Consider the following 19,660-nt stretch of genomic DNA (forward strand, 5'->3'; position numbering starts at 1 on the left):
GGTGATAGATGAGGGACTTCTTCTATGAATTGTAGGAAGGGGGCTGGGCTTTCTGTGGATTTGGTGTAGACTACGTAGGAATTATAAATGGCCAAATGGATGAGATAAATCGGGACCTCCTTATCGACAAATAGGGCTGAATCATTTGATCATTGAAATCCACCCCCCCATGTAGAGATTATAATCTTGGATACATACTGGCTTTACAATGGGACCTCGTCTTCTTTGAACCTCAATTGTAGTGTCGTCATGGATGGACATCATGTGCGCGTCCCTTTTATCCTTCCACCTTAAGGCCAGCACTTTGTTGCATCTCAATGCTGCTCTTTCCCCCTTCACAGCTTTTTGTTTGCTAGACATTGTAGGAAGCCCTTCCTATCTTTTCTGGAGGTTCCGCAGGCCAGGGTTTTTGCAATGTATAGGTGTTTGAAAAGGGACAGCCAGTGTAGAAATTGTCAAGGTTTATGTGATATCCTTTGTTTAGAAGTGGGTATGCCAAGTCCCATACAATCTTTCCAATTGTGCCCATGTAGGCCGGGCACTCAGGGGGCTGGAGCTGGGAATCTTTTACTTCATATATGCAGAACGCATATAAATATCCCATGGCTCTCTCACAGAGCTTGTGTAATTTTACTCCGTATCTGGCCCTTTTGCTAGGAATATATTGCTTATTCCTAGCTGGCCTGACAAGGGTACCAGGGACTCATCAACACATATATTCTGATCGGGGACATAGAGTTCTGCAAATTGTTGGGAAAATACATTTATCAGTGGGCGAAGTTTATATAATTTGTCGTAATTTGGATGATTGCAGGGAGGGCACTGGGTGTTGTAGCTAAAATGAAGAAAGCGCATTATCATTTCGTATCGGGACCTGGCCATTAAGGCAGAATAAATGGGCATGTTGTGGATAGGGTTGGTGGACCAATCGGCATGTACTTCATTTTTTTTTGTAAGCCAAATTCAGATCTCTCCACTCAAACGGACGGGCATAGGATGATTGGGGGTTGTTGGTGATATACTGCTGGGCATACAAATTTGTCTGGTCCACAATGAATTGCAGCAAAGTGTCGGGCAAAAGCAGATGGAAGCAATCAATCTCTGAGAAATTTTGGGTGTTGGCCTGCACACATGGCTGTGCTGTGAAAGGGGGAATAATTGGTGATCCCGAGTTGGATGGCAGCCATGTTGGTTTGGCAAGACCATCTGGCATATATGTAGAGGCCCTGGCTCTTGGGGGACGTGACACTCAAGTAGTTGGGGGATTTGAATCTCCTGTGCTGGTACTCAGGCGTGATATGGCAGCACTGGTACTGGGTCTGGGCATTTGTTCCTGGGGCCTATCGCCGTGGCAGTGCTGGTACTGGGCATTTGTTCCCGAGGCCTATCGCTGGCGGCAGCGCTGGTACTGGGCCTGGGAATTTGTTCTTGGGGTCTATTGCTGGCGGCAGCACTGGTACTGGACCTGGGAATATAATCCTGGTTTCCAGAGTGCCGTGCCCTTTTAGGAGGGACCCATTCTTCCTCCGAATCATTTGCCGATTCACTATTCGGTTCAAATGCCGAATTTGATTCGGAATCAGAATTGGAATCTGATGAGAACTCCCCGTTGCTCTCATCAGTCATGGAGAGGATCTGGAATGCCTCCTCACTGTTGTAAACTCTTTTGGACATGACTCTGATGGCTGTTTGACAGGTGGCAGGTGACGGTCCCTGATGGGCTGTGACATGGGTGGCAGGTGACGTTCACTGATAGGTCATAACGGTGTGACAGGCGATGGTCACTGATGGGTGACAGGCCACGGACGGTGACGGGTGATGGTCACTGACGGGTGATGGTCACAGACGGGTGACAGGCCACGGTCACTGATGGGTGATGGGTGCACTGCTGACAGTCACTGATGGGTGACGGGTAAGGGCTGATGTCACTGATGGGTGATGGGTAATGGCTGATGTCACTGATGGGTGACGGGTAATGGCTGACGTCACTGATGTGTGATGGGTGATGGCTGATGGTCACTTATGGGTGACGGCTGACAGGTGACGGCTGACGGTCACTGATGGGTGACAGCTGATGGTCACTGATAGGTGACGGGTAACGGCTGACGGTCACTGATGGGTGACGGGTAATGGCTGATGTCACTGATAGGTGACGGGTGATGGCTGATGGTCACTGATAGGTGATGGGTAACGGCTGACGGTCACTGATGGGTGACGGGTAATGGCTGAAGTCACTGATGGGTGACGGGTGATGGCTGATGGTCACTGATGGGTGACGGGTGATGGCTGATGGGTGACGGCTGACGGTCACTGATGGGTGACAGGTGATGGCTGACGGTCGCTGATGGGTGACGGGTGATGGCTGATGGGTGACAGGTGCACCGCTGATGGTCACTGATAGCAGTCTCTTATGTGACAGGTGCACTTTATGAGGTGACTGTGGTGATTGTTGGGTGACAGATGACAATGGGAGGGGTGATAGGACAAGTGTTGTGCTTGGTGCAGTACAATACAGACACAGATCGGTAACTCACTGCTCCTGGCTCTTCTCTCCTCACACTGGAAACGATGTGTGAGGAGAGAAGAGCTGGTAAAAGCTAGTTACTGCTCTGTGTTTACATTTAGTGATCGGCTGTGAAAGGATCACAGCTGATCACGTGGTAAACAGCCGCCGGCCAATGGCTGTTTACCATCGACGAGCAGTGTTCCCGGGAACACGCCGCCACCAATGTGCACGCACGGCGTGCTTACGATCGCGCGCACGCGCCGTGCACAATGGGGGCAGTACCATCTGTGATCAGCCGTGACTTCATCACCATTGGGCATGGCTGTTTACCCCCCTCGGTGGCAAATGGTGTCTCCGTGACACGCCGCCACCGAGGGTATAGGGATGCGCGCACACGATCACGTGCATTCCCTGTTTAAAGGGCAGGGTGTCATATGACGCCCTCCCAGAACGAGAGCCGCACCGCCTGGACGTCATATGATGGACGGCGGGCGGCAAGCGGTAAAACAGAACACTAGCTACCAAGACCTTGCCACAATTGCACAGTGAATGAAAGGGAGTGTGAACCAACGTTTTTCTTCATTCTTAGATACAACTGATGAAATGTTCTCTCCACTTGCAGCAGCTGCTTGTTTTGTCAACCCTATTGTCTGTGAAACCCTTGTTGATTTGGCGGATGAGAATATTCAGGAACTGCTTAAAAAGGCAGAGGAGAATGCCACAAGAAAATCCACATTGCCACACACACAACTTGAGGAATTGTCTGAAGAAGATAATGTGGTAGAACTATCGCAGGAAGTGGAAGATGCACCTCCTCCGGCATCCACATCTAAGCAGCCAGTCTTTCTGTTTCTTTCTAAATGCTGCAAAACAGAATAGAGCAGCAGATCATACAATATAAGGAAGAGCTTTTGCATCAGTGGCTGATGTCACTGATAGGTGACGGGTGATGGCTGATGGTCACTGATAGGTGATGGGTAACGGCTGACGGTCACTGATGGGTGACGGGTAATGGCTGAAGTCACTGATGGGTGACGGGTGATGGCTGATGGTCACTGATGGGTGACGGGTGATGGCTGATGGGTGACGGCTGACGGTCACTGATGGGTGACAGGTGATGGCTGACGGTCGCTGATGGGTGACGGGTGATGGCTGATGGGTGACAGGTGCACCGCTGATGGTCACTGATAGCAGTCTCTTATGTGACAGGTGCACTTTATGAGGTGACTGTGGTGATTGTTGGGTGACAGATGACAATGGGAGGGGTGATAGGACAAGTGTTGTGCTTGGTGCAGTACAATACAGACACAGATCGGTAACTCACTGCTCCTGGCTCTTCTCTCCTCACACTGGAAACGATGTGTGAGGAGAGAAGAGCTGGTAAAAGCTAGTTACTGCTCTGTGTTTACATTTAGTGATCGGCTGTGAAAGGATCACAGCTGATCACGTGGTAAACAGCCGCCGGCCAATGGCTGTTTACCATCGACGAGCAGTGTTCCCGGGAACACGCCGCCACCAATGTGCACGCACGGCGTGCTTACGATCGCGCGCACGCGCCGTGCACAATGGGGGCAGTACCATCTGTGATCAGCCGTGACTTCATCACCATTGGGCATGGCTGTTTACCCCCCTCGGTGGCAAATGGTGTCTCCGTGACACGCCGCCACCGAGGGTATAGGGATGCGCGCACACGATCACGTGCATTCCCTGTTTAAAGGGCAGGGTGTCATATGACGCCCTCCCAGAACGAGAGCCGCACCGCCTGGACGTCATATGATGGACGGCGGGCGGCAAGCGGTAAAACAGAACACTAGCTACCAAGACCTTGCCACAATTGCACAGTGAATGAAAGGGAGTGTGAACCAACGTTTTTCTTCATTCTTAGATACAACTGATGAAATGTTCTCTCCACTTGCAGCAGCTGCTTGTTTTGTCAACCCTATTGTCTGTGAAACCCTTGTTGATTTGGCGGATGAGAATATTCAGGAACTGCTTAAAAAGGCAGAGGAGAATGCCACAAGAAAATCCACATTGCCACACACACAACTTGAGGAATTGTCTGAAGAAGATAATGTGGTAGAACTATCGCAGGAAGTGGAAGATGCACCTCCTCCGGCATCCACATCTAAGCAGCCAGTCTTTCTGTTTCTTTCTAAATGCTGCAAAACAGAATAGAGCAGCAGATCATACAATATAAGGAAGAGCTTTTGCATCAGTGAGGACTCGGTCTTGGAGTACACCACAACAGAATTTTGGCTGTCAAAAAGCGACACTTTTTATCACCAGCTAAAACTTTTTGCATTAGACCTGCTGGCTATGCTAGCTTCTAAAGCCTTTGCAGAGAGGATATTCAGTGTTACAGGTGACCTCTCTAGAGGCCAGTGGAATAGAGCAAGGGTCATGTTGGCATGAAGTGCTTTCCTTAAAATGATTTCAAAACAAATAGGAGTGTTTTATTATTCTCTTCAAGTATTTCTATTTCTAACATAAGAAGCATACCTAATACTTGTGGGTTGTGCTTATTGCGATAGGAAGAATAAATTGTTCAACAGTTTTAATTGTCAGTTAAATTCATAGGAAAAATGCACAGGCTGAGGCTCAGGCTACAAATGCCATTAGTATGTGGATTCTGGAACAATAACAAGTCAACCACCACTTTTTATCAACTTGTTGACTGTCTCCCTCTCTTAGCATTGACAAATTTGACAATATAGGTAAATATCACACTAATGAAAAAGAAAAATAGATCAGTAACGTTAATAGACGGTCAAATAGGGCAGCCTTTGAGCCTTACCTAGCGCCAGGGTCCCACCCCAGTTGTCTTTTAGTGTGCTATTTACCTCTATTATTGTCATTGTGAATGCTGAGAGAGGAGTTGATAAAAAGTGGTGACTGTTATAATCCAGTACATCCACACACTAATGGCATTATTGTAGACTGTGCACTTTTTCTTTGAATGTATCTGAGAATTAGAACTGTTGAAATAAGAAAATGATAGTAAACTTATTCTTATTGTAGAAATAAGCATTACCCTCAAGTATTGGTTTATTATGCTGTGCCTGTGCGAGAGAGGCAGTAACAGTGCTGTGCAGTCACTCACTACAGTGTGCTGCTGTCTGTGTGGGCTGTACTTGGCCATGTACAGCTATGGCCAAAATGACACCAATATTAATTTTGACAATGTCTGCCAGAGCCAGTGCTGCCTCATTCAGTGTTTTTAGATCTTTTTGTGTCAGATGTATCTGGTATACATGATCTGACATTTGTGTCAGATCATTGTATCCGGTAAAGCATTGCTAAGTGTCAATTGCTTTCATTGACAATTACATTAAGTTTATGCAAAGAGTTAATATTTGCAGTGTTGACTTGAGTTGACCCTTCTTTTTCATGACCTCTGCTGCAATTTGCCCTGGGCCTGACATTCTTGGCATCACTGGTAATGTGTTGTCATTGTCAATCAACTTCTGTGCCAGTGCCACAGCCACATCCTGATTTCTGACTGATCTGACTGGCACCGGTCCGGCACTGGCAGTGGCACTGCCCATTCTTGCATAATCAATTCTTGCAGCTTGTCAGAATTTGTTGGGTTTTTTGGTTCCCTCACCCTCACAGCCTCTTGAGGTCAGATTGACCGTGACCACCATTCCACCACAAGTTCTCAAAAGGATTAAGGTCTGGATAGTTTTCTGGCCATGGACCCAAAATTTCATTTTTTTTGTTCCCAGTCCCACTTCCCCAAACCACTTAGTTATCACTTTTGCCTTATGGTAAGGAGCTCCATCATGCTGGAAAAGGCATTGTTGTTCATCACCAAACTAGATATTTAGGAGAAGTTGTTCTCGGAGCCTGAGGATGTTTTTGTACCATTTATTCATGGCTGTGTTCTTCTTAGGCAAAATTGTGATTGGGCCCAAAACTCCCTTGGCTGAGAAGCAGCCAACCCCACGCATGAATGGTCTCAGGATCAGAATGCTTTACTGTTGGCATGACAGTCACGCAAAGTGTTCCTATTTTTTTGGGGGGGGTTCGTATTTTTTCGTTACCCTTTTGTGAAAACAGCAATATTCTTGACGAAACGGTTTTAAATAAAGACTTTATATAACAACTAAATCTGTGTCTGTAGTGCATGTTCAAACCTAACCATTAAAAACAACATATTTGATTTTTCACTAGAGCAGCAGTATATGAGTTTGGAAATTGTAGAGAAATGCTTAAATAATGTATTACAATTTAACTACACCCATTAGATTGTTTTAGACAATTAAAATGAGTTTTAGTCGACTAAAATTAGTTTTCGTCAACTAAAAGTCGACTAAAATGAACTGGAGACTTAGTCGACTAAATACGACTAAAACTAAAATACTTGCAGAAGACTAAAATAGGTCTTAAACTAAAATGCCATTTTAGTCCTAAGACTAATGCCGCATACACACGAGCGGACTTTATGTCAGACTTTGTCCGGCGTACTTTTCGACGGACTTTACGACGGACTTTCTGAATGAACGGACTTGCCTACACACAATCAACCAAAGTCCGACGGATTTGTACGTGATGACGTACGACCGGACTAAAACAAGGAAGTTCATAGCCAGTAGCCAATAGCTGCCCTAGCGTGGCTTTTTGTCCGTCGGACTAGCATACAGACAAGCGGACTTTTCAACCGGACTCGAGTTCGTCTGACAGATTTGAAACATGTTTCAAATCTAAGTCCATCCAACTTTTGAGAAAACAAAGTCCGCTGGAGCCCACACACGATCGAATTGTCCGATGAAATCCGGTATGCCGGATCAAGTTTCCTGTAAAGTCCGATCGTGTGTACGCGGCATTAGACTAAAACTAAATCAAAATTTGCTGCCAAAATTAACACTGCCAGTAAGCACCAGTTTCCTAATATTCATCTATTTACCCAAACGTGTAAATTGTTTAAATATTCTGTACCCACCTTGGAAGCCTCAAAATGGGGTTTAATCATCCCCATATTTGGAACTCCCTTTCAGGTTTGGCCAGGAGCCGCTCAGATATAAGAAAATATATAAGAGACAAATTAGGGATCCATCCACTACTTTTACAATATTGTCTAATCAGTGTAAAGAAAAGACTTTACATCAGTTACTAAATAAATGTGCCCAGGGGTAAGGTGTGCCCACTCGCCTCCCAATGGAATGATGCATAGAGCGAGAGCGCTATTCCATATATATTCCCCAACACAGACAGCCATGTCCTGTATCTTCCAGATCATCATTGCAGCATGCAAGTCACTGCACCTGCACAGAGGACACATGGGATTCAATGGAGACAATTTTGCCTCCCCGTCCCTCCTTCACCCCAACTTCTGTACTGCCCAAATTGAGAGGGACAGCACTGTATAAGTGCAGGGCGTCCTTCCAAGGAGTAATATAGGGTGATGGAGCTAGACTTGACTAACAAATTTAATCTGAACTCCAGATAACACTTTATAAGCAGTTACAGCAATCTTTTTTTTATTCTATTTGGCATAAAGGTTTTACATAAATAAAAGCTGATCACTGTGATCCCCTCATCAGTGGTAAATGGTTTGTCTCAATGGTCTAACTATCACTTTTGTTGGACAGCTTGGTTGTGTAAGAGAAGCTTAACAACAATTAACCTGCTGGCAGGATCACCAGGTGAAAATTCTAGAATGAGCCACAACCAGAATAATAAATATCAGCTGTTTATCTGTACACAGTAATCATCTATATTGCAGTAAAGTGAACATTTCAAATGTCAGTTATTGACTATATTGTGTACTTTCCTGCAACAGAGGAATGATATTTTAATGAATGTTTCCATTATGACATCTGTGATTGTGTTTCTTTATAAAAGAGGAAGGAGGTTTTTGTACGGCTCTGTATCACTGTGTGAGAGGGTAGCTCCTATAGTGCTGACAGTAATATATTCCTTCATCCTCTTCAGTCCCTCCAGTGATGGTTAGTGTGTATTCATTTCCCGATACAGAACCACTGAACCTGTTCGGGATTCCAGATTGCCGAGTGATGCCATTATAGATAAGAAGCTTTGGAGGTTGCTGGGACTTCTGTTGGTACCAGGTTACCAGGTAGTACCAGAACTAGTAATACTAGAACTGGATGTACATGTGATGGTGACTGTCTGTCCCGGAGACACAGAGATAGAATCCGGAGTCTGAGTCATCACAATCTGTCCACAGGATCCTGAGTATGGGAAGAGACATATTGATTATTGATTTCCTATCAATCCTGATGTGTGTATTTATTGTACAATGTATAGATGTATGTGCAGAGGATGATGGAAGGATCCTCATCTCTCACCCTGAATAGAAATGAAGATGACAGCCAGCAGATAAATGGGAGAAAACATCTTGATGTTTCTGGAGGGTCAGATCCAAACTAGAAGACGTCTCCTGTACAATGAGATATATAGAGAGAGTGACAGGGGAGGTGTTCCCCCCACACACTGTGTATGCAAATACCGGGGAGATGGAAATTAGAATTCTCAGATCAGTGATCTGTGCTAGAAACACTCCAGTGGAATTCCTGATCACATGAAAACATTATACTCACCACTGTTCACCTAAAGGAGTCTAATTCTAAAAAAAATAAATAGTAGATAAACATGACAACTTTTTCCCATTCTTTGATGAATTCTGGGCTATTTTAGATGATACTTATGATATACAGTTCTTCCTAGTGGCCATAAAGCAGAAACAATGCCATGTTATGGCAACTAGATGGAGCTGACAATCATAGGAAATCATGTTATTAAAGAGGAAGTAAACCCTGATGGGCTTGACTTCCTCTTTGTTCCCTGCAAAGTAAAAGCATAATGGGCTAGTATGCAATGCACACTAGCCCATTATGTTCCGCTTGCCTGCAAAAGAAGCCCACAATGTCCCCAAGGTCCCGCAGTGTGGAAGCATCCATCTTCATCCCGCCCCTTTCCTGGGCCATGGCCCCTAACTCTGTTACTGGCTGGAGTCGCGTGACATCACTCCCGTGTATGTGCGTGGGAGCCGACAGTCACGGCACGGGCACTATACTATACAGTACCTACAGGTGAGCCTTAATATAGGCTTACCTGTAGGTAAAAGTGGTCTGTAAGGGTTTACAACCACTTTAAGAAAAATACAGACAGAATTTGCAAAAGATGGGCGAATGCTTGTCACATTCAACCAACAGATGCTTTATAAATAGTCTCCTTAGTGACAGGGGAGAAGTTACTCATCAGGAGCTGGAAATGAACAATTGCAGGGAGAAGAAAACATGGAAATTCTATTGATAATTACACTTTTTTTTAAACGTCCCATCAGTAATTTCATATCCAATTATTACGTTTAATATCTTATGTAGCACTAACTCACGGTGGAGCTGCTGGTTTTAGCGGGTCTGTTACCTTCACTTTGCTTCCCTTTGTTTCACCGGCACCGGGTCTAGGGGTTCCGTTGAGTTTACTGCTGGAGACACACGCACCAACACTGGAGTAAGTTTTCAATGCTTTATTAAACAGTCAAACTTTTGGAAGTAGCAGGAAAGAGATGAAAAAGGAAACCTCAGGAGAAACTCAAATATCTTCTTACAAAATCTTGGCAACAAATGTCCCGGTAGAATTCAGATAACTATGTGGAATGCATTCCCCTTGTGGGACACACTCTTTGCTCGTCTGGATAGGCCTCTTTCACCGGTCTAGCAGCCAGTACGCAGCACAAATCTAAAGTCTTTGCCACAGACTTATTTGGGGGGGGTAAATCTGCACGATGCTCTGCCACAGGATGTATCAGATCTGAAGTGAACAGTCAGTCACAGTGCCTGAACCTTTAAGCCGAACCGGCAACACTATGCTGTATAATTACTTCTCTTGGATACATCCTGCAACCGAGTCACCAGGCCCCTCTATAGACCAGCTCACTGCGTGATCTCTCCAAGACGGGTCCTCCCCTGGGATCTCCTCGGCCATCCAGCTTCGTCACACAGGACCGACAGCTCAGGACCATTCCTCGGCCACGGTGGAAGGCTCCAGACAAGCCTCTGGACCCACCCCTGCGCCGATCGGAGGACCACGAGGTAGCTCCTTAACGCATACCTGTCGGCCAGGAGGGCCAGCAGGTGGCTGAAAACAACCTTAGAACATGGCGTCTGTCCCATAAATACCCCCTTCCCAGAATGCAACTCGGAGGACCACCTCCACCGAGCTTGTCTCCGAGACAGAGGAGCATCTATACACTTTGACACGTTGCCTTTCCAACACTGTCCAGTGGTAACAGCGACACCCACCGGTCAGCACGGAAACACACACAACATCAGCCAAGCTGGAACAGAGGCGAACTTTTAATCTTCCTAACATATAATTTACTAAATTTACCTAATCAGCGGTAGATTGTAAATTTACCAGCACTACACTTACTTCCATACATAGTCACTAAAAGTACACTATTGTCTACATGTAAATAACATAGGAATACTCAAATGGGACAAGTGGATGAGCAGCTTCCCACCTCAGAAAAAACTAAAATCTTCATATTGGAAGAAGCAATTGTCCCCTCCCCCTCCTTAGCAGTATTCTGTCTGTAGAAACAGGTGAATGTCAAAATGTAAATGTTTGCAGGGTCATTATATAAATGATGTCACTTTAAACAGGAAGACCTCCTAAAAAAGATTTCATAATGATGACTTTCTATCATAATTTTTTTTTCTTAGGTTGATTGAACATCAATAACATCTGACGCTACGGATGAGCTCAAATTTTGAACTGAACTTTGACTGGACATTCAGATGCTATTATACATGACAGATTCCCGCTGTCAGTGGATGAGACCTCAAGCCCGTGTAGAACATGTGCACAGCGAAAAATTTGGGTTTGTTTTGTTTTGGATGCATTTGTTAGGTGGATAAATTAGTTTTTTTCCTTTTCATTGTGTCGGCCTGGTTCATTCTTGAAATTCGGGATTTGTATATTTGTTAGACTGTGTGGATTCAAAACGTTTTCGCATCCACCCGGTATAACTTCGGACAGATCTGAATTCATTGTGAATAGCTGTGGTTGTTAAGGAGTGGGTGGAGGCCGCATCCTTACCAACCATAACTCATTTGCTGTCAGCAGAGTTCCCTACTGACAGCAGAATGTAAACAAAAGAAGTGCCAGTTAACAAAATTAAAAAACAGCGTGGGGATCTCCTCTGAACAATACCAGGCCCTTCGGGTCTGTTATAGATTTTGAGGTAAAACCTATGCCAAAATTAAAAAAAATAATGGTCTTTCGGTGACATCACATAAAGGGGGTGGGATCTGGGGGCCCCCTTGTTAAAGGGCGCTTTTAGATTCTGATAAGTCACCCCCTGCACCCCCTCGACCTCCAGGCCAGGGTTGTGGGGAAGAGGTCCTTGTCCTCATGAACATAGGGACAAGGTGCTGTGGGGGGGCCTTTTCCCCAAAGCAACCCCCAATGTTGAGGGCATGTGGCCTGGTATGGTTCAGGATGGGGGTAACTTGCTCGTCCCTCCACTTTCATTGCCTGCTGGGCTACAAGCTCAGATAAGGGTCTGGTATTGATTTTGGGGGTCACACTATTTTATTTTGATTAATTTTGGCGTGGGGTTCCCCTAAAAATCTATACCAGACCCAAAGGGCCTGGTATGGATTGGGGGGACCCCCACGCTGTTATTTTTTAAATTTTTTGACTCATGCTTCTTTTGTTTACATTCTGGTGTCAGCGGGGAATGCCGATGACTGCAGATGAGCCATGGTTGTTAAGGATGCAGTGGCCACCTACTCCTTAAAGGGGTTGTAAACCCTTGTGTTTTTTTCACCTTAATGCATCCTATGCATTAAGGTGAAAAAACACCTGGCTGTAACTGGCCCCCGATTTACGTACCTGAGCCCTAGAATTTCCCACGGTGAGGACGCGCTGTCCCTCTGCCCAGGGTTCTCGGCACTTGATTGGATAGATTAATAGCAGCGCAGCCATTGGGGATTTACATTTTTTTAATAAAGGACTTGTCAAACATTTGGGTGTCTTTATTTCTAGGTTACAATTTTGTTTTGTGATTGAGTAGGAGTACTATGCATCCCATACTCATTCACATGGCGGGGCGGTATGTGAGTGCACCCTTATTGTCAAAGGGGGCTTCCAGATTCCAATAATCCCTCCTCTCACAGATCCTCACAACCCCTGTTTGCGAAGAAGGGGCCCTTGTCTTGCATTAACATGGGGACAAGGTGCTTTGCCAGGCTATTCCTCCCTGTTAAGGCACACCCCATATTGAGGGCATGTGGCCTGGCTCTGATAGTCCCCCCTTTCCTGGCCTACCAGGCTGTATGCTCAAATTAAGGGTCTGGTATGGATTTTTGGGGGAACCCCACACATATCTTCTTTTTTTTTTGCATGGAGTCCCCCTTAAAAACCACACCAGACTCAATGGGTCTGGTATGCCTCTTGGGGGGACTCCACACATTTTTTTTTCATTTTTGCTGTAGAATGTGCTACATAAAAAAAAATTACAAACAAAATTCAGTTTCTACTGCCTGCAAATGATATTAATTGTAGCTTATTTTAGGCACACAAACCCCTCCAAAGGCTTCCCAAAATACAAAACAGATCATGGGGAGTTGGGAGGGTGTGCTGTTTTCTTTCTTTTTTATTTTTAAGCATAGACGCTGCCAATAACATGTCATTTGCTGGAAATTTCTAAATATTTTCCCTTTGTAAAGGTCAGTGCTGCTGCAGCCATTTTTGTACATCAATAATAAGTGGTAGGACCTCTGCGCTACTAAATAAACGTGCTAAGAAATCAAATGTGTGCAAAATTATGAAAGTGATGCTGCAAAATCAATAGTGCTCACTGAATCACCATAAAGTATATGTTGTAGGTAGGATTTCACGCAAACACATAAGTGAATATAAGTGTTAGCTGATAAGTCACGTGAATTGTGTACAACCAATAAAAACAATAAAAAGTGTCCAATAGTGGTAGAATAATAAGTGATGGCCTTTAGCTTCCAGTTAGACAATGTAGTAATCAATCAGCTGGGTGATAGGCTTCCACAAATACACAGTGGTCAAATAAACCCCTTCCCTCTATAACAGGTCTCCCATTGCCCTTACCTTAAAGGGCTTAAGATAAAGCCTTAGTATGGATGTGGGGTGATGGTCTAGACTCTAGAGGTAGTTTGGTGGTCGTCTAGAGGTAGTTTGGTGGTGTCCACTGGTTGTTGGTTCCTGGTGAATGGATGCTTTGTTCGCTTCTTGTTAGGGGAGATTCTGGATCCTGCTCCCCATTCACACCTATCCCATAAAAGTGAGTACTGTCCTGGAGGGCATGTATGAATGCAAAACAAAAATTAAAAATGATTGTTTATCTTTTTTAAAGGAGCAATGATTTTAATGATGCTTAAAGTGCAACAGTAAAAATGAAAAAGGTCTTCCTATATATCATGCCTGGGTGTTCCCCTTGGTCTGCCTGTAAAGTGGTGCATCTGTAGCATACATAGAACATGATGCAGGAAAAATGACATTTCCAAAGAAAAAAAAAACAAGTCAAATTAAATTTAAAATAACTCGCACTTTTATTTAAAAAACAATAAAAAGAAAAAGGGCATGGAGTCCTCCCCACGCCATACCAGACCCAAATGGGTCTGGTATGGATTTTAAGGGAAGTCCTATGCCAAAATTGAAAAATAAACAGAGTGGGGTCCCCCAAAATCCATACTCGACCCTTATCCGAGCACACAGCCTGGCAGGTCAGGAAAGGGGGGGACAAGCAAGCACCCCTCCTTCTGAATCATTCCAAGTCACGTGCCCTTAACATGGGTGGTTGCTTTGGTATGGGTGGCTCTTCTCCCCCCACCCCAAAGCACCTTGTCCCCATGTTGATGGGGACAAGGGTCTCTTCTCCACAACCCTGGGCTTTTGTGGGTCTGACAGCAAAGTGCTTATTGGAATCTGGAAGCCCCCTTTAAGAAGGGAGCCCCCAGATCCCAGCCCCCCATGTGAATGAAAGTGGCTGAAAATGGTCAAAAAGTAATAAAAACACAGAGACAGTTTTTAACAATTCCTTTATTAAAAAATAAAAAAAACAGTGTCCCCTGAGTTAGATCCATTGTCAATCACGATGCCCACCACCATTTGACAGTTCTTATATAGATAAGGGCAGGGCCACCTGGCGACATCACCTGGTGGCAGTGCCCCTCTTTGTGACATCACAGACTGGTGCAAACTGGGTCAGTGAGGTTACAAGGGGGCAGTGCCAGCAGGTGACATTGCCAGGTGGCCCCGGCTTTACCTGTATAAGAACTGTTCTTTGGGATGTTCTGATACTTACCCCTTGCCAACCTCCACATTCCCCCTTCCAACACAAATCGCCTCCTCCCAATCTCCTTGTGGCTTCCCCCATTTTGCATTATATCATAGTGCCCAGGGAAGCTTCCCCTCCTGCCCAACCCTTGTCCTGGCCCTGATTATAGGTCTCATCGTGATTAAATAATGTAATTATTAAACATTCCTACTGAATGAGAAAAATCACTATATTTTGTGTAGCGGTCTACCCGACTTTTAAGGGCCTGATGCTGACCCCCAGAGTCAGGGAGAGCTGACATTCCTCCTCAGGGTGCAGGTTACTAAGCATGGTGGGTGTAGTGCAAGATGGAATAATGGGAACCAGTCACTTGAAAAATGAACAAAGAGAGTTTTATTTTTCTTAACAGGAACAGGGGAGAGAGGGTTAGGGCACAGGACACCCTAAGGCAAATACAATATCAAATTGGCAGACTCCACAGACAAACATAGAACTAGGCAGACAGCAATACAGATAACGGGCCTTTAAGCTGAATGCAGCAATCTGTATCTTGTAGCAACTGCTATCTCCTATAGCAACAACTTCACTCACAGTATCCCAGTGTAGATCTTCATGCTTAGCTCCCAGCTTCCTGCTGGACTTCTCAAGCTTCTCTCACAGCTACCCTTTGTAGTCTTCAGGCTTAGCTCGCAATCTCTTACTGGACTTCTTGGACTCACAGCTGCCCGATGAATCCCCTGAGCTCAACTCACAGCTACCCGCTGTATTCTGCAAGCTTCACCCACACTACTCGCTGGGTTCCTCTGACTCACAGCTACCTGCTGGATCCCTCTAGCTTGGCTCACAGCTATCCGCTGTACTCCTTCAAGCTTTACTCACAGCTAACCGCTGTATTCCTGGATGTGTCTCCACTGAAGCTTTCCCACTTACTTCACCATCCCCGGTTGGTGAAGAGTCTGTTCTGGTACTCCTTCAGAACTTCATCCTGTCTGTTCCTGCCTCCAGCAACAGAAGTGGTCGTCCCTCTGGCAACTGCTTCTTCTTTATCTCCAGCAATGATCAGGCTCCCCTCAGACTGAGCCCATTTACACATGGCTAGGCCTCAGACTTCAGACCTACACCTCAGCTGCTGCTCCACACACATCCACCCGGGCTGCAGCCCGAGTAGAAAGAACCCCGATCACCTGACTTCTTCCAAATAAATAGCTTATCCCAGCATGCAAAGCGGCCAAAGGAAACTCCTGCTAATTGGCTGAGGCAACTTATTTACTCATCACCTGAATTCACTGTAATATATCATCCTAATGCCAAAGGCAACAGCGCCACCTATTGACAGAAGAGAAAGACTACAAATTAAACTCAAGCTTCGGAACAGAAACCAGTGGATTAAAGACTTCAAGTTACCACCTAGCACATTAAATTTACTAGCAACCCTGTTTAGGACAAGGGTGCTACATTTGTGGTTATTCTGACATATAGATAAAATCACTTATTGGGGATAATTCAGTGATATTCTACCACATCCAAGTATGCAGTATTATAATGCAAAATGTTTTTGAAAAAAGAAACTGTTAAGAAACTGTTTCGCAGTCCCGCTAAGTCACTGATTTCCGCCATTACTAGTAAAAAAGCATTCTGTGAGGAGAGGAGAGAGAGATTGTGAGTTCCTACGAGCTGGGAGCCATGATCTCTCATCTCCTATAATCAGTCCCCTCCACCACAGTTAGAACACACACATAGGGAACACAGTTAACTACTTGATCGCCCCCTAGTGTTAACCCCTTTCCTGCCAGTGACATTTACACAGTAATTAGTGCATTTTTATAGCACTGATCATAAATGCCAATGGTCCCAAAAATGTGTCAAAAGTGTCCGATATGTCCACCATAATATCGCAGTCCCGATAAAAATCGCAGAACGCCGCCATTACTAGTAAAAAAATATATATATAAAAATGCCATAAACCTATCCTCTAGGGATGAGCTTCGAGTTCGAGTCGAACTCATGTTCGACTCGAACATTGGCTGTTCGCAAGTTTGCCGAACAGCGAACAATTTGGGGTGTTCACGGCAAATTCGAATGCCGCGGAACACCCTTTAAAAGTCTATGGGAGAAATCAAAAGTGTTAATTTTAAAGGCTTGTATGCATGGTATTGTCATAAAAAGTGTTTGGGGACCTGGGTCCTGCCCCAGGGGACATGGATCAATGCAAAAAAAGTTTTAAAAAGGCCGGTTTTTCAGGAGCAGTGATTTTAATAATGCTTAAAGTCAAACAATAAAAGTGTAATATCCCTTTAAATTTCGTAGCTGTGTCTATAGTATGCCTGTAAAGGGGCGCATGTTTCCTGTGTTTACAACAGTCTGACAGCAAAATTACATTTTGAAGGAAAAAAGCCATTTAAAACTACTTGCGGCTATTGCATTGCCGGTCCGACAATACACATAGAAGTTCATTGATAAAAACGGCATGGGAATTCCCCACAGGGGAACCCCCGAACCAAAATTTAAAAAAAAATGACGTGGGGGTCACCCTAAATTCCATACCAGGCCCTTCAGGTCTGGTATGGATATTAAGGGGAACCCCTGCCAATATAAAAAAAATAAAAATGACGTGGGGGTCCCCCTAAATTCCATACCAGACCCTTCAGGTTTGGTATGGATTTTAAGGGGAACCCCGCTCCAAAAAAAAAAAAAAAACGGCGTGGGGTCCCCCCAAAAATCCATACCAGACCCTTATCCGAGCATGCAACCTGGCAGGCCGCAGGAAAAGAGGGGGGATGAGAGAGCGCCCCCCCCTCCGGAACCATACCAGGCCACATGCCCTCAACATTGGGAGGGTGCTTTGGGGTAGCCCCCAAAACACCTTGTCCCCATGTTGATAAGGACAAGGGCCTCATCCCCACAACCCTGGCCGGTGGTTGTGGGGGTCTGCGGGTGGGGGGCTTATCGGAATCTGGAAGCCCCCTTTAACAAGGGGACCCCCAGATCCCAGCCCCCCCGTGTGAAATGGTAAGGGGGTACCCCTACCATTTCACTAAAAAACTGTCAAAAATGTTAAAAATGACAAGAGACAGTTTTTGATAATTCCTTTATTTAAATGCTTCTTCTTTCTTCTATCTTCCTTCATCTTCTTCTTCTTCTTCTGGTTCTTCTGGCTCTTCTGGTTCTTCCTCCGGTGTTCTCGTCCAGCATCTCTTCCGCGGTGTCTTCTATCTTCTTCTCCTCGGGCCGCTCCGCACCCATGGTATGGGGGAGGCTCCCGCTTTTCTCTTCATCTTCTTCTCTTCTTCATCTTCTTCTTTTCTTCTCTTCTTCATTTTCTTCTCCGGGCCGCTCCGCATCCATGCTGGCATGGAGGGAGGCTCCCGCTGTGTGACGGCGTCTCCTCATCTGACGGTTCTTAAATAACAGGGGGTGGGGCCACCCGGTGACCCCGCCCCCCTCTGATGCACGGGACATGACAGGACTTCCCTGTGGCATTCCCGTGACATCACAGGAAAGTCCCATCAAGTCGCCGTGCGTCATAGGGGGGCGGGGTCACGGGGTGGGTGCGGAGCGGCCCGGAGAAGAAAATGAAGAAGAGAAGAAGAGAAGAAAAGAAGATGAAGAAGAAAATGAAGAAGAGAAGAAGATGAAGAGAAGCGCGGGAGCCTCCCCCCATGCCATGGGTGCGGAGCGGCCCGAGGAGAAGAAGATAGAAGATGCCGCGAAGGAGATGCTGGACGAGAACGCCGGAGGAAGAACCAGAAGAAGAAGATAAAGGAAGATAGAAGAAAGAAGAAAGAAGAAGCATTTAAATAAAGGAATTGTCAAAAACTGTCTCTTGTCATTTTTAACATTTTTGACAGTTTTTTAGTGAAATGGTAGCACACCCTTACCATTTCACATGGGGGGCCGGGATCTGGGGGTCCGCTTGTTAAAGGGGGCTTCCAGATTCCGATAAGCCCCCCGCCCGCAGACCCCCACAACCACCGGCCAGGGTTGTGGGGATGAGGCCCTTGTCCTCATCAACATGAGGACAAGGTGTTTTGGGGGGCTACCCCAAAGCACCCTCCCAATGTTGAGGGCATGTGGCCTGGTACAGTTTAGGAGGGGGGGGCGCTCTCTCGTCCCCCCCGCTTTTCCTGCGGCCTGCCAGGTTGCGTGCTCGGATAAGGGTCTGGTATGGATTTTTGGGGGGACCCCACGACATTTTTTTTTTTTGGCGCGGGGTTCCCCTTAAAATCCGTACCAGACCTGAAGGGTCTGGTATGGAATTTAGGGGGACCCCCACATCATTTTTTTTAAAATTTTGGTTCAGTGTTCCCATGTGGGGAATTCCCATGCCGTTTTTATCAATGAACTTCTATGTGTATTGTCGGACCGGCAATGCAATAACCGCGAGTAGTTTTAAATGGCTTTTTTCCTTCGAAATGTAATTTTGCTGTCAGACTGTTCTAAACACGGGAAACATGCGCCCCTTTACAGACATACTATAGACACCCCCCAGCTACGAAATTTAAAGGGATATTAAACTTTTATTGTTTGACTTTAAGCATTATTAAAATCACTGCTCCTGAAAAAACTGCCTTTTTTAAAACTTTTTTTTGCATTGATCTATGTCCCCTGGGGCAGGACCCGGGTCCCCAAACACTTTTTATGACAATAACTTGCATATAAGACTTTAAAATTAGCACTTTTGATTATTCATGTTCGTGTCCCATAGACTTTAACGGTGTTCGCGTGTTCGAACAAACTTTTTTCCTGTTCGCATGTTCTGGTGCGAACCGAACAGGGGGGTGTTCGGCTCATCCCTACTATCCTCTATTTTGTAGAAGCTATAACTTTTGCGCAAACCAATCAATATACGCTTTTTGGGATTTTTTTACCAA

The sequence above is a fragment of the Aquarana catesbeiana genome, linkage group LG01 (genome assembly GCF_042186555.1).
Source record: "Aquarana catesbeiana isolate 2022-GZ linkage group LG01, ASM4218655v1, whole genome shotgun sequence".
Lineage (NCBI taxonomy): Eukaryota > Metazoa > Chordata > Amphibia > Anura > Ranidae > Aquarana > Aquarana catesbeiana.